The sequence below is a fragment of the Melospiza georgiana genome, chromosome 3 (assembly GCF_028018845.1).
Source record: "Melospiza georgiana isolate bMelGeo1 chromosome 3, bMelGeo1.pri, whole genome shotgun sequence".
Taxonomy (NCBI): Eukaryota; Metazoa; Chordata; class Aves; order Passeriformes; family Passerellidae; genus Melospiza; species Melospiza georgiana.
In genome coordinates, this window is record NC_080432.1 from 91,248,772 (window position 1) to 91,264,289 (window position 15,518).

Genomic DNA, 15,518 nt, shown 5'->3' on the forward strand with positions numbered 1-15,518 from the left:
GGAATCAACCTGAGGAAAGAGCATCTTTTCAGTGAACAAGCCTTTTAGCTGAATACTTCCCTCTTTTATGTTCAGTATTTACAAAATCTTTTTCCAAAGCTCATTGTAACCCCTTAGATTCTGTTTTTAAAATGTGCATTCTGTGTAGAGGAAGCACCTACAAGTATTGTAATCAAGCCTGTAGCATTCTGTCCATGTATTTTTATTAGGAATGGGAATGAACAGAGAAAGTGCTCTAAGAAAGTGTTTACCTTTTTTCTGAGCATTATTAAACTCATGTGAAATACTCTCTTTGGTTATAGTAAAGACTACTATACTACTAAGGAAAGATGTCAATACAAGAGGTCTTACTGTGGATGGGAAATCCCTTTTGGTGGTGTTTGAATTGCTGGCACTGGTTCTGGGCTAACAATTATCTCCATGGAAGAAATAAAAGACAGTAAGCCAGACAGACCTAACCATCTTGGAAATATCTGCAAACATTCTGGGGTGTGAACAAGCTCAGTGAAATTTCTACAGTGCTGCATTGTCTCTCTCTGCAGTGGAGTGACAGCTGAGGGGCCCCATGGCCATGACCAACCTCAGCATCTGCCTCTCTCCTCCTGCTCCTCTCCCAGTCACACTCTCCAGCAGCAAACACTCTGCAGACTGGTAGCAAAAAGCTAAAATAAATGCTGCCAGCAAGGAGATCCCTCAAAGGTGCCTCTTCCTCTCCATTGACTACAGGAGAAATCTACAGTCACCTGTTGTGAAAAGTCTGATTTTGGGGCCAGACAAAAGCGTGCAAAGCTGGATGGGAATGTCCTGGCCTTGGTGGCTTCTACCTGTGGTATGGAAGCAGCTATGACTGTGCTGCTTTTTGGGGCACTATTCTTCCACTGATGCAGTGAAATCTTTCATCCCTGGGGTTGCAGGTCACTGCTCTGGTGGCACTCAGACCTGGCAGGGGATGACAGGCAGCCCTTTGTCCCAGCACCCAGCAGAGGGGTCAGCCTGAAGCTTTTTATGGGGTGATATTCAGATGAACCCTGCTTCCAGCATCCTTCACTCTTACATCTCCAGAAATAGATTTGACTTATGTTTTGCCAAATACAGGTGGGCTAAACTCTCCAGAGGAGATTCTAGGAAGCATCATAAACATGGAAGTCAAATGGAACTTAAAGCCTAATTCTTTTGTCTGAAAAAAAAATATATTTTCCCATTTCTCCAGAATTTATGGAAGCACTATGAAGCACTACCCAAGTTTCTACAGTCCGAGGTCCATGCTCATGAAAGAATTCAAAGTAAGGATAAAACACACTTAAAGACAAGTCCTATTTCAGAAGGGTAAAACTAACACTGTGTAACTCTTCCAGCTTTCAGTCAGATATATTTACTTTAAAGTTTAAAGATGGTGCTCCATCTTTTTTCTACTGTTATAGGCAGATATTTTAGAAAAAAATGCCATGGAATCAATCCAAAGGAACATACTAAATATATGAAAATATCAAACAAGTGTACAAAAATTTCTTATGCTTTGGTAAAAATACAGACCTCAGCTTGCATCTCCATGCAGTCATACTCATATAACAGCAGTTTAGCTACAGGATTCATGAGTCAGTGTTTCTACTCTCAGTTTCTGAAATGTGGGCTGCCAGAACTGAGCTTGGCCAGTACAGCATCACAACATCCAGAGTAAATGGCTGATGACATTTTTTTTCACTCCTAGTTTGAGAACAGGGAGAGGAGCTGCGGTAGAGCTGCTATTTCCTGATTGCCTCACCTGAGATAAGGGCTTTTAAAATTCTTGTCTCCTGTGTCACTGTTGCTCGAAGACACTGTTCTTCCTCCCTCTGTTTTTGTTAAGCAACATGATCTGACCTCAGAATGTTGTGGTTAACAATGTTGATGCTGAACCTTGCCTGGGAACTGGTGACGATGAGATTTGAGTGGCAAGGAAAGAGAAGCAAAGTACTCAAGGATCCACATATTGATGATCTGAGCATGCAACAAATGGTTGTCTGAGCTGGGCACATTTTAGCCAAATTCTTCATAAGGTTTTACACCCCACTGCAAAATGATCTCTGGCTTTGATTAACTGGCAGAATGGCCAGGAATTTACAGCACTTCTTTGCTACTACCTTGGGAGGCAGCAGGAGGATGCAAAATGCTGCAGTAGCCCCACTGCATCTCTGAAGTACTTTTCATCAGTTCTAGACTTGAAACCTCACAGAGATATTAGAAGACTTCATGAATAGGGTTTTTATTGAGTTAGGGAGCGGAGGAAAGAGAATGGTGCCCAGCTGAAGTCACAGCCTTGGCCACGTTTACGCTGTGGGTTGGGCAGGAGGAGAGACAAACAAATGGGAAGCCTTGCTTCAGTGCCAGAGGCAGGGAAGGAAAGAACTGGTAAATGGAGGTGTGGAGCAGCTTCAAGCATGACAACAGTCTCTTTTGTGGAGCTGAGACAAGGTTATTCCATTTTCTGTACACTTCAGCTGGAAAAATGAGGCAGATCCCTGTGGCACGATATTGGAGTGTTAAAAAAGGTGATGGTCAATCTCTTTGGTGGTCCAAAGACTACTCCCTACTTGGAGGCATGAGAAACCTGTGAGCAGAGCCCTTACTTTTCAGGTGACTATTAAAAGCTGCATTTAGAGAAAGAGTATTTGGGGAAGTGTCCTTGGGTGGTACCTCTGCATGTTCCCCACTCTGTTCAATGGAAAATAGCAGCTTTCTATGTTTTGGGGTTTTTTTTCAAATAAGTATTCTAATATTTATTCTCTTGCTTAAGAACGTGATATAACAGAAAGCCTGCAAACTGGGATTCTATACGTTTTTCAAGAGATAACATTTCTTTCCCAGGGCTGCAGCAATTGCTCATCCTTCTGCAGTCTGTATGGTTTCTTTCACTTCTCTAAAGAAAAGTAATTCCTGTTTTCAACCTGCACAGCAAGGTTCATCTTCCACAATGTGGGATTACCCTGTCAGATGAATTGTTGCTGCATGTTAGATACATTAACCACCAATATTAACCTCTCCATGCTGGTGGGCTAGCAATCTTACCAGCCTCTAAGGTAATCCTTGCTCATTGATGAAAAATACACTCTTCCTCTGAATTATGAAGAGAATTACAGATAATCAAAGAATGTGTCTGCCAAGCACATAACATGCTTCTTGTGTGGCTGTCAAATTAGCAAATTCCCCTAAGAAGAATCAACTGTCTTTATTAGACAAATGAAATCTTACTGTGTTAGCAGAAAGGTTTACATTCCCAATTACTAAACAAAATCACTAAATAAAAAGAACTAAATATAGTTTGGGGTGGGATTTAGTTGTTGCTGTTGTTTTTTGTGTTGGGTTTTTTGGGTTTGTTTTTTGTTTTGTGTTTGTTTTTCAGTGTTTCCCATGGTTGGGAACAACAAAAAGCCTTCTCTCTTTTGGGCTTGATGTCCCTGGTGAGTTTTTTAGTTTTTAGTTACCTGCCTGTGCTTTTGTTTGGCTGGAATTGCCTGCTTTGCCAAGCTCTCTTCTGGACTTCCTCCAGTGGAAATCAGTGTTATGAAGCGAGACAGGAGAATTGCTTTCAACTTGTCATGTTGTACATTTGTTTGTGCCTGAAAGCTTCAGGTTTCTTCCTTTCTCTTTTGTTCTTTGCACTGGAGTTTTCTCATCTTCTTTTTTAAAGCTTTTTAATGATCCCAGGCAGAAGCCAATTGGGTGCTGTGAATGAAGCATTCTGGGTTTTTCTGGAGGTGGAGATATCACAACAGATGCAAGACTCCTTTCAAACTATCTAAATTATGCACTGAAAGCAGTGTTCACTGTATAAAATATTCATTATACATGGATCTTGCCAAACTCATATTTTCTAGATTATTACATCCTGTTCTCAGAGATAGCATGTGACATAGCAACAATTTAAAATTTGACACTTAGACCATTTCCTAAGCTACTGTCTCCCTCTCTATTTCTTCCCTTTATATCCAAAGGAAGAGACAAGAAACCTTGAAATAGGTGGCCTAAGATAACCACTTTCTAGGGAAGACTCCAGTAGAGACTGACTTAAAGGGTTCAGACAAGGCTGAATCACAAAGGTAAAAGCAGTTCATGATCCACAGTTCAAAAAGCCCATCAGCCCTTTCTTTCTAAGAATACATGATGTTCATCTCACAAGCAATACAAGTGCATTTGCCTAACTTGTAGCATCTTTGTCTCTTTCTTAAAATCATAAAGGTACTAAAGAATTCCCCAGATGTCAAAAATACTGGATCATTTGGGCAGTAAGGAGTTTTTAGTTGTTATGGAGAGTGATAAAAATATTATTTAGCTTCTTTTAATATTCCTTTCTTTCTCTTTTCTTTCTGCTCTTCCTTTGTATTCTGTACAACTCTCATCTGGATTGCTTCAAGAATGAGAAAATCAGTAAATGAATGACCAAGTTTAACAGTGATAAAATGTTTCACGCAAGGTTTGGATTTTCAGAAGGTGGAATGATTGCCTCCAAAAGTAAAGACCCACTGAGGATCTGCCTCGCACAGTGCTTTCTTTTGGACTTAGGAGAGATTCACTTTCACCATAGGATCATTCAGGTCAGAAAGGACGCCAGCAGGTCTCTAGTCCAGGCCTCTGCTTGAAGCAAGACCAGATACAAAAGCAGACCAGATTTCTTTATTCATTTAGTACTTCCTGAGAGTTTATTTTCTTCATGGTAGAGGGTGGTGGTGATGGTGGTGGTCTTCTAAAATATTGTACTCTAGCTGTTTGGAGTAGAATAACTCACAGTTTCTTATAGACTCCCTTTACAAAATGTTTGTAATCTTTCACAAATGCCCTGGGCATTATTGGCTGTCAGGTGTGGCAGCTTGAAAGTTCAAACAGAACATCTCAGTTAATGCTAAGTGATAATAAGATTGTCATTGTAATGGCCAAAGGATGCAGGGTAGCAATCCCTGTAGGTACAGATAATGTTGACTTTTAATGTCTTATTAGGCCAAGTGAAACAGCAAAATAAAGGGATCAAACTCTCTGGTTGAGTTCCTTTCTCGTCTTCATTTGAAGAGCTCAGAAGAAAAGAACTTTTAAACCAGCCTTAATATGTGGTGAATGGAAGAATTTAGACTGAAGCAGGAAGGGAAGTATCATTCCCAAAGGAAAATTGCTTTGAAATCCTACACAGAAGATACTGGAAACTATATACTTCCTGCAGGATTTCTCAGACATCTCTGACCTTTTAAATTCCTTTAAGTAGCCCCATTGATTCTTACATAGAAAGATGAATACTAGAGCACAATAAATTCAACAAGACATTGGGAAACTGAGGACATGAGGGAACTGGAAACAGCAATGTGACCAGAGGAGACATAAAGTTGTTTTCATATTTTGTGTTTCCTTTTTTGTATTTACAGATCTTAATAAATGGAAGCTGTGTCAAGTATGCACAGTCAGATCAATCACATGTAAATAGAAGAAGCTTCAAGTTGCAGTAACCCTACCTACAGTTTTGCGGGTTATGCAGGGATTTACTGCCTCAAAGTTGAAAGCAAAGGTAAAACTGTGAGAACAACAAGCAGTTTTAGCACTAAAGGTGGCTATTGTAAGCTACTAGAAAAGAAAAAGAAATTCATCACACTCTTCAATCTTTGAGACAGAAGAACATCCTTCTTTCTTATATAGCAACCCCAACTTTGAATGTAAGAGGGAATCACTGGATAAAGCTCTTTTTCCATTTAGGACCGTTCTGGCATAGGAACTATCACAGAGGGCCATGACAATAATAATTCTCCTGTTGAAGACTCCTTCAACTGCAACATCCCCCCAAACAACACTCAAGCAGGCCTGTAGTGAAAATGCCTGCATTACCCATTACCACTGACTCTGCTGACAGGGTGGTCTCACCTCAGGGACAGCAAGGGCCAGCTGCTCCAGGGACACAGCCAAGCCAGGAGCTGAGCATGTGTCAGTGCAAACCTTGCCCTCACCCACAGTCCCACAGGAGCAGATAATGGGGGTCTGACAGCCTTTAACTTGGCAAGCAATGGATCAGGACCAGGATCCATCCAAGTGCTCCATCCTGAAGCAGAAGAAGACTAGGCCAGAAACAGGGATGGGAAGAAGCTGTAACTTGGCTCTGAAGTCCATCCATGTGGGTACACCCACAGTATGACTTAGGCAGGGGCTGACAGCTGAAATGGGGCTAATAATGTGTAAGTGCACAGCTGAGCAAAGAGGGGCAAGTAGTTCTTTATACCACAACAGTTAAATCTTCATTTAGTTATTGTAGTACCAAACAGCTTTCATGAATAACCCTCTAACACTGAGCTTTCATCATAAGGTCACTTGCTTAATCCCACCTAGGCAGTGACAAACAGCAAGCTGTGTCTGACTCAACCATTTCTCTCGCACCCTCTCATTATATGCATTTAAATAAAACTGCTCTGTACCCTGCTGAGTAACCTTCCCAAACCACGCTGCTGGTTGGGTAGGGCTCAAGGAAAGACACAGCAATTCAGTCTTGGCACTTGGAACAGAAGCTAACTTTTAACTAGATTGAATTTTCACAGTAAGGCTAATAATTTTGGTGCTGAAATGCAAATAATTACTGTTGTAATTGCTTCCTGGCATCCACATGTGTGTTGACTGCCTCTCAAGCTGAATAAAAGGACAAAGACTCCTGGTTCCAAAAGCTCACAATATTCCTGCCTTCTGCAAAGTTCACTGAAAACCAGTGGGGATAATTTTCATAGGTGCGTGAGTCTCCTTATGAAAGGTCACAAACTTTATGTTCGCTCAGATGTCTGGGAAAATTTATTCAAGGTTAAGATTAAGTAACCAGGCAAAGGACTTGGCCTCTGTGAATGAGCTGGAAATTAATGCAGCCCTCCTGTGTCCCATAAAAACATGAAAAAGGTCTTACTGGTTCAGAGCAAATATCCACCTGGCCTTAAAGTGTCTGTAAGTAGATACCCGAGGAATTGTAATAGCAGGAGAAATCTGTGTGACATTTCTTCCCCTTGCCTCAGCCTACATCCACCAATGGATGTCTGTTGTTTCAGACCAATGGATTTCCTCTGCCTGCCCCAATTTGTCTGTTCAGTAACAGGGATCTCTCTAATGGAAGTTTTTACCTATATATAATAGGTATACCTACATAATATATAATTTCATTTTCCTTGCTTTTTTGGCTTCCGCCAAAGACTGAGATTGTAAGGAAACAGGGGCTGTTTCCCAAGTCCCAAGGCCTCAGTCCTGAGGGGTTCTGGTTTGCTCAGAAGCAGAACTTTATGTGTGAATAGTTTGCCATCTTGTGCATTTTTTTACATTTATCTCTATCACAATTCATCTGGCATCTTACAGCCTTGGCAATCATTTTCCTAAGGCCCTTCCTAGTGCCACTCATTTCTCTTTGTACCACTCTGAGCAGCTCTGGATCACCAGCAAACCTTTCCCATGCTCTGACCTCCCTGACCTTATGAATATGTGATGGAGTTGGTCTGGAGGGCTTTGGGGCTGGGAAATTCTTAGGTGCTTCCTTTGCAGTCATTCACATTCTGCATGCAGGAAAGTATTTTCTTGCAAGCACACTCCCTGCATAAAACAAATGCAGAACCTAAACCAGAAATTTATTTTAAATATTTATTGGCTTTTCTTTTCCCCAGATGGATGGGCATCTTGCTTTCTCCATCTTTATTTATAAATATGGCATCCACTTTGCCCAGAAGGCAAATGGTATTACCTTCACAGACAGGGAGGATTTTGTATCTTCAGCATTTGTACATCATTTCTGCACATTTTCAAATAAGTGTATAAGGAAATACTGAAATTAATATTTAATGTGAATACATTTGACTCCAGTTGCAGAAGGCAGCAGTCGTTCAGCAATTGCTATTCTCTCAGATGTGGCTAATGTCAGAAATATAAGAGAAGAACTGAACTACCAATTAAGCATTTTGCCTGTCCCATGATATTTTGTTTATTTTCACTTCATAGAGAAAAGAGTGACTACAGGGACTAAACATGCAGGCTTTCCCTTTATGAAGCTGCAACATAATGGACAAATAAAGTACAAAATTGCCTCTCTTGTATTAAATACATTTATAATTTTTGGAAAAGTGAGCAGATCAAGGGTCAAATTAACTTATAATTTACCAGTGCAGGATTAGAATCAAAACAAATGTCCATTGTGCTGTATATTCCTCTTTGGTACCACTGCTGAGCTGCGTGAAGAACAAAATTTTTCTCCCAGCAGACAAAACCAAGACAAATTAATTTTCTTAAAAGTTCAATAGATCCTAGAGCTTGGCAAACATTACTGATCTCCTTATGCTCAGCAGTGCTACTTAAGAAGAGAGATACCACTGTAATGTATTTTTTCAAAGAAAGACTGATGTTAGTTCAACAAAGATAAAACAGCTTGGGATTAATTAGCTGCAGTCATGCAAATAAATATTAAATAATGAGCCATTATAAATTATGTCTTATACAGTTAATATTCATACAACTTTCATGCAAAGATGATACAATTTCTTATCATATTAATTTTTACTCATTACCTCACAAATTTGAAAATATTAATTTTTTAGACTTTCTGCATTAAGATTTGAACTACACTTGCAGCTGCCATGTCCAGTTTGCAAATGCTCTCCAAATGTCTTCAACTTCTGAAGACAGAAACTTCTACCATGTTTTGGCTAATCCTAATTTAGTAGTTTCAAAGCATATATAAAATAAAACTTTGGAATCTGTCACACATCAGACAGCAAGGAACAGCTGTTCCCAGTGAAGAGGACAGCGGTCCAGCCCAAAGACTGGACACACATAAGCTGAAGACCAAGGTTTCAATGTGATCAGTTCCTAGAATGGGAACAGAGTTGCAAAGCTTTCACAAGAATGGTTTCCCACGGTGTATGGTAATGCTTTTATTTAGGAATGACATTGAACCTCATCTCTACTGAAATATGAGAACCTGTCTCAGAAATATCACAGTGAATCTTTGAAGAAAGAAACTTGATGTGTTATATTTAAATTGTATAATGGATAGATTTTATTCTCTCAAGACATAAATTTTAAGGGTAAATTTTATTCTTTCAAGGTTTCACTGCTAGCACCTTAATTTTAATTAACAACAAAAATACAGATTTTATCCCAAAAACATACTTTGCATTTAGTTAGGTGATGATGGAATATAATTCAAGTGTATGTAATTCCATACATTATATTGGGCCTTAAATTTTTATCCCCTCAAGCATCCTCAGATGCTCATGTCTACTCATAAGATAATCTGTCTTCAACCATTGCTGGTTCATGGCTTCTTTTTCCTGCCTCTGTCAAGGTCAGGACTGAAGGCACTTGAGGGTATTTCACATTCAGGCTTAGAAGTTTTCATTTCTTATCTATATTACAAGTCGTGAGTTCTACACCATTCTACTAACAAACTACAAAATGGCTCACTATCTTTCATTACAAGGTCTTTTAAGGCTAAACTATCCAATTGAGGAGTGACACCTAAATTATTGTCACTTTTAACCCAATAACTAATCACTCAAAGTCCACACTGCAGACTTTTCTGTCCAATTACAAAATACCACCCAAACACATGAAGAAGGAGGAAGAAGGTAAAGAAGGTAAAGAACAACAACCAGACACTGACCTAAAACCTCCATCTTGCCCCATATGCATCACTATATTCTAAAACTTTAAGTTTTCCACCACTAATTTGTGTGATGTTACACACTTCTAATCAACTACGCATCTGTAATCCCAGTGCTATCAATCAATTTTGGAAGCCTTCTCCATGGCCTCGGGTCAAATATAGTATTTTGCTGTGGGCCTGTGCCCTTCAGCACAGAAAGTTTAAAATTCTCAGCATCCAGGATTCCAAAAAACCATTACACCTTCATTCCCCCTGTTAAACGGGGTTTAACAGGTTAAATGGTTTTTTTTCTCTCCCCTGTCTGCGGGGAGAGAACCTCCTGAGTAGCCAGGGGAGTGGGTTTGGGGAAACCCAGCAGCAGTGTGTCCCTCCACATCTGCTGGGGCACCTGATGCTAGAAAATTTGGGATACCATGTCGGCATTGCCAATAACAAGGAACTGGTGTGAGCTTCTTTCACATGAATTGTGTTAAACATGGAGATGACATGATCAGTAAATATTTCTGATCTGAGTCAGATGAATTGGCCCTGTAGAGTGTCTGAAACAGCAGCTGTGCCTTAAAATGTCATTCTGAGACCAGGCAGGCGCTGAAAATAAAGACAAGTGACCCCCCAGTCATGGCACTGAGCTTTCCCTGCAGAGATGCAAGACCCAGGTGCTGTTTGGGGGGGCAGATCTCTCACACAAATTATACTTTCTTCCCAAAAGGTCATTCCCTGGTGGGCCAAGGGGAGGGGGGTTTGACAGGCTGGTGAGTGGCTCAGCAGTGCTGCTCAGGTGGAACCTGTGTCCCCACTCTCATTTCCCCAGCCCTGAGGCAGCAGATGGGTGGGCATCCTGCTGGGCTGAGGGACTGGCCCCTCACTGCTCCAGCAGTCTCTGGGGCTTAGCAGGGACACTGGAAGTGTTCAGTGGCCTTTACACATTGAAGTGAGTGCAGACTACCTAGAGACTCTTCAGCCTACTGTGCAAAACTGCAGTTTGCTCTGATTCCCTTGCCTTTACAGCTGCAGTTAATAATTTCCTGGTGTCCCCCATATGGTGCCACTGTCTAATATAATCCAGAAAATAATTAAGTGCATCAGAAGTCACTCAGTTCCCTCTTGTGCTAGCTTAACCTTCCATAATGTGGCTGTTAAAAACTCCCTTTTTGTGTATTTCCTTAGTAACTATTAGAACAAAGCCCTGCATTGTCCCATAACAGTTTTTTTTCCTGCCAGCACCATAGTTCTGCAAGGAGGAACATTGGAGATGAACCAACAAGTGAACTGAAATTGATAAAATGATCTAAAGGTAATTACCAATGTATATAGCAAACTGATAATTTCTTTGGAATTTATTTTACCCACAAATTATGTCAGTATCTTCTGTCTAATACAAGTGAGAAGTAAATTTTCTTTTGGCTCTGTCATTTTAAAAATTTGTATATGGTCACAACAATGCTATGGTCAGTTTCTCCCATTCTGTCCTTACTTTAAAATATTTCTAGGTATGCATGCATGGGAAAGGGAATAAATCAAGATATCTCTGAACAAGAATATAGGATAGGAGATGTTTTAAAAGATTCAAAAGCCCAGGAGGGTTTGTGGACCTTGGGGACAGACAAACATTCTTGAGTAAAGCTATTCTATTTGAAATATTTTTGTTGTTGTTTTGAAATGTAGTAGCTAAATTGATACTTTAAGCCAGGATGTTAAAATCCAGTACACCACAAGTGGGTTATTGCTGCTTATCATCAGTTGCTTTATTAATGTTTACAAAGTCCTTTAAAACCCCCAGAGGCCTGCTGAGGAATAAGCAGACATGGTTCTGTATTGCAAAAAGCTGTAGAAACTATGATGTGTTTGCTACTGAGCTGCATGTGAGCCTGAGGAAAAAATAGCTGAGGCATCCAACACCTCTCAGAGTGGATCTGCAGCCTGGCAGACCAAAATTTTGGTTTATTGTGACCTCTTTTCTGTCGCAGACATCTTTTTATGAAAATCCTTTTCTTGAGATTTTTTCTTCCTGAGAAGCTGAGGGGCTTCAGGAACAAAATGTAAACAATGGTTATCTGCTGCTGTGGAATGCAACAGGTGGATTTTTGATTGGCCCATCTTGGATGTTTATAATTAATGGCCAATCAAGGCGGAGTGCGAGACAGCTGCCTTTTGTTATCATTCTTTCTTTTCTATTCTTAGCTTAGCTAGCCTTCTGAGATGAAACTTTTCCTTCTATTCTTTTAGTATCATTATAATGTAATATATATATTATAAAATAATAAATCAAGCCTTCTGAATGTGGAGTCAACATTCTCGTCTCTTCCCTCACCTGAAAAACCCTGTGAACACTGTCACACTTTTCTGTTTTTAAAAAATTTCTATTTCAGTTGTCTCAATCTTATGTCTGGGATTGCAAGGTTCAGGGAGGGAAGTCAGCTGTACTTGCCTCAACTGTATTTGAAAGAAAACCTCTCCAGCTCTAAAGGAGAAAGACTGCAAGGAGTCTGCCTTTGAGACCACTGGATTAATGGATTTCAGATTAATGTCTAGGGGAAAATGGAAAAAAAAAGGTGGAGTAACATCCAGCAAAAAGGTGTGATAAACAGATTCCTGGAGGTGAAAGTTTTCTCTTCCCTGTTTCTGGCTGTCTTGGAGCAGTAAAGGCAGGCTGCTCCTCAGGGCAGGGGAGCTGGGGGTCCGGGGTGATGCAGGGCTGGCCAGGGTTTTGCCAAGGCTCAGCAGAAGTGCCCATGGAAGCCTTGTCTCCCTTCTACTGAAGCTTGTGGTAAACCCAGAAACCATAATTAGGTAACTGGGAGGCAGATGACATTCTCCTCACAAGTTCCTATGGCTTCTTATTGTTTTAATCACACAATTCAAATGCACAACTCAATTGTGTAAAATATGTACATCTTAAGTCTGTTGACCAAACTTTTCATTTGTGTGAAATATAATTTCTCTTTATGTTCATTGCAACCACGACAGGTTATGGAAATCTGGTTTAGTTACTGGTTTCAAGCTGTTGCAGCTGCAAACAGCTGTACAGTATGAAGGCTGATCTTTAAAAAAAGGAAGAGATATAATCCCTGTAAAAAACCTCAGCACTTCTAGAAAACAAGTTTAAGTAAAGCTTTATTCATCTGTTTCTATCAAAAAAGTAGATTGACAAATAAAATGAGATGTCAGCAAAGTCAACAAAAGGTTTTACCCCAAGTGATTTGATGGAATTTTGTATTGGCTGAATGGTGCCCTCTGGGGCTCTCATTCTAAAATATGATGTAGACACTCTCTGAAGTAAGACAGCTTTAGAAATCTGGATGGAGAGGAAATGTGAAACTCTCTAGATTACAGAACAGCATCTTCCCCAATCAGCCCAGTGCCCCTGATCCTGACATTTACTATATTGCTTTTATCTGAAAGAAACAGCATCTTGCAGCAGTGGAAATAGGTCCAGGGTAATGCAGAAGATAACACTTCTGAGGTGCACAGTTAGTGCTTTAATATGCACTTTGTAAGCCATTCTTTTGGACAGACATCTTTCAGACTGAGAGCCCAGGTGTCTCTCTTGATTATGCCAATCCTCTGTCCTAAAACTCTTCCCAGGCAGCTCTACAGACTATTTACAGAGTGCATACATTACTTGAGACCTCAGCAACAGTAAAGAATCCAACTATGTGAGCTGAAAAATGCCTGGGCTTTTTCCATTTTATATGCGGTGAGACTGAGACAGTGCTGGACTGTAAAGGGCATCAGTGAAACCTGAGCATTGCTAAAGGAATTAAATCCCAATTTGAGGGAGAGGGGTGGTTGCTCTGCCTCAGGACCTCATCACAATGAAGGAGAAAGGTACAGGGCTGGCAGGCACAGAGCACCAGGCTGGGTGTGCAGATCCATAGTACAAAACCGTGGCTTTTCCCCGAGTACTTCAAATTTCACCATAGCTCCCAGATGTGAGAAGTGAAAGTGGTCACCAAGAGACAAGCCTGAAAACGAGACTCTGGGTTGTACATACACATACACTTGCAGAAGGCAGTGAAGTAAATTTTGTTAAATTGCAAATGGAAACTGGAAATAGGCTTACTGGAGTCAGAGAAGGGAGCAGCCCTCCCTAGACCCTGTGGAGGAGGCAGTCTGTGGGAGAGGAGTGTCCCAGCAGGGATGGATGCTCTGGCAGTGAGTGGAGCTGTGCCCAGGGCTCGCTGCTGGGGCCAGCACTGCTGGACATCCCTGGCAGCGGCACAGTGCGGGGAGAGCACTGAGAGCACACTGAGCAAGTCTGCCAGCAGCACCAGGCTGAGAGGGGCAGTCCCACCCTGGACAGAAGGAATGCCATCCACAGGCACCTGGAAAGGCCTCAGAGGTGGCCCTGTGCAAACCTTATTAAGTTCAAAAAAACCCAGGTGCAAGGTGCTGCACCAGGGCTGGGGCAATGCCAAGCACAAGTACAAACTGTGGGTACATGTCACTTTTACACGGCAGGTTCATGTTTTTAGCCCCACACATTTTTCCTGCCAAATCCCCACATCCTCTCTAATTTTATGTCCCTATTGGGGCAAGCAACTTGGCCTATGCCTTACCTGTGACACCACATCCCACCTTTCTGAGGAGCTTCTCTGAATGGTACAGAAATGGTATTTTTCTGCTGCACAGGGATACACGACTCTCACAGCTGATGTTAGCAATATATAGAATTTCAACAAATATTTTTTCCTTCTACTTCTTTCTGTCCACTTTTCCTTTTAATTTCCTTTGTGAGTGAGTATGGTTCCTATTGTGTACTTTCCAGCTGTAGAAATGAAATAATTAGTTGGTGAAGAGGTGATGAAACCATTAGACATTATTATTATCTTTTGTGGAACTATGAAGATAAAACTATATGAGCCTTATTATCTGGTATTGGACTCACAGACTATACAAGTGTAACTCTAGTGAACTATGCTTATTTTATGGAAAGGTTTCAGTGGAAATATTAATGGATTGAACAGTGCATTCAAAAAAAAAAAAAAAAGAAGGATGGAAATGTCATAGCATTAAAGATTAATTTTTTTTTTTTCTGAGAGGAACTCATCTCTCTGAGCATGGTTCTGGAAACATTTTAATTAAGTCTATCAGGTTTTAATCCCTGCCCTTTATTTCACCTCTTTCAGACAACACAAGGAGAATTGTAATTGCTGACAACTTCTAAGTCTAAAAGATCAAAAATACCACATTTCTTATGGCAAAGAAAGCAAAGGAAAATAATTTGGAGGAATGTCTATATATTCCTCTGACATGAATTCTAAGAAATTTGTTGTTTTCTTTTAGTTAAATCTCCTTCTGGGGGTGAATGCCATGACTCTTGGGGAATATATTATATGTAAAAAAAATTAACTGTACATTCTGCCTGTATTAAACTTATTTTAACTAATTAGCAGTGAGGAACCTTAAAATATTCCAGTGAATGATTAGATGAAAAAACATTTTTCAATTTTCTTTTTTTCTCCCTATCTCTTGCCCCTCCTCTTCTTTTAAAGACAAATAGTTATTATTATATTTTAAAATGAAATTTGCAAGCTTAGAAAAATGATTCTTGAAAAAAATTCTGCTTCTTGTTTCCCCCTTCCCCAAATGTCAATGTTTACCTACAAAAGTGGGTGACATTACTTGAGCAGTTAAGTGTCCAGAGAATTATGCCATGACCCTGTCAGTCACATGCAGTCATCAAAGATCTCTTCCTGTGATGCAATTACCTATGAAAAGACATTATGGCATTTTTGAATGCATATGTTACAAACTGGCACTATATCTATGCCATCAGTGTCACCAGTGCAATAGAAGCTGTGTTTGGAATTCAGTGGTGACTCAGAGTACACCAGTGATTTTCAATTTCCCAGCAAATGACTTGCTCAGTTACAAAATATTATCT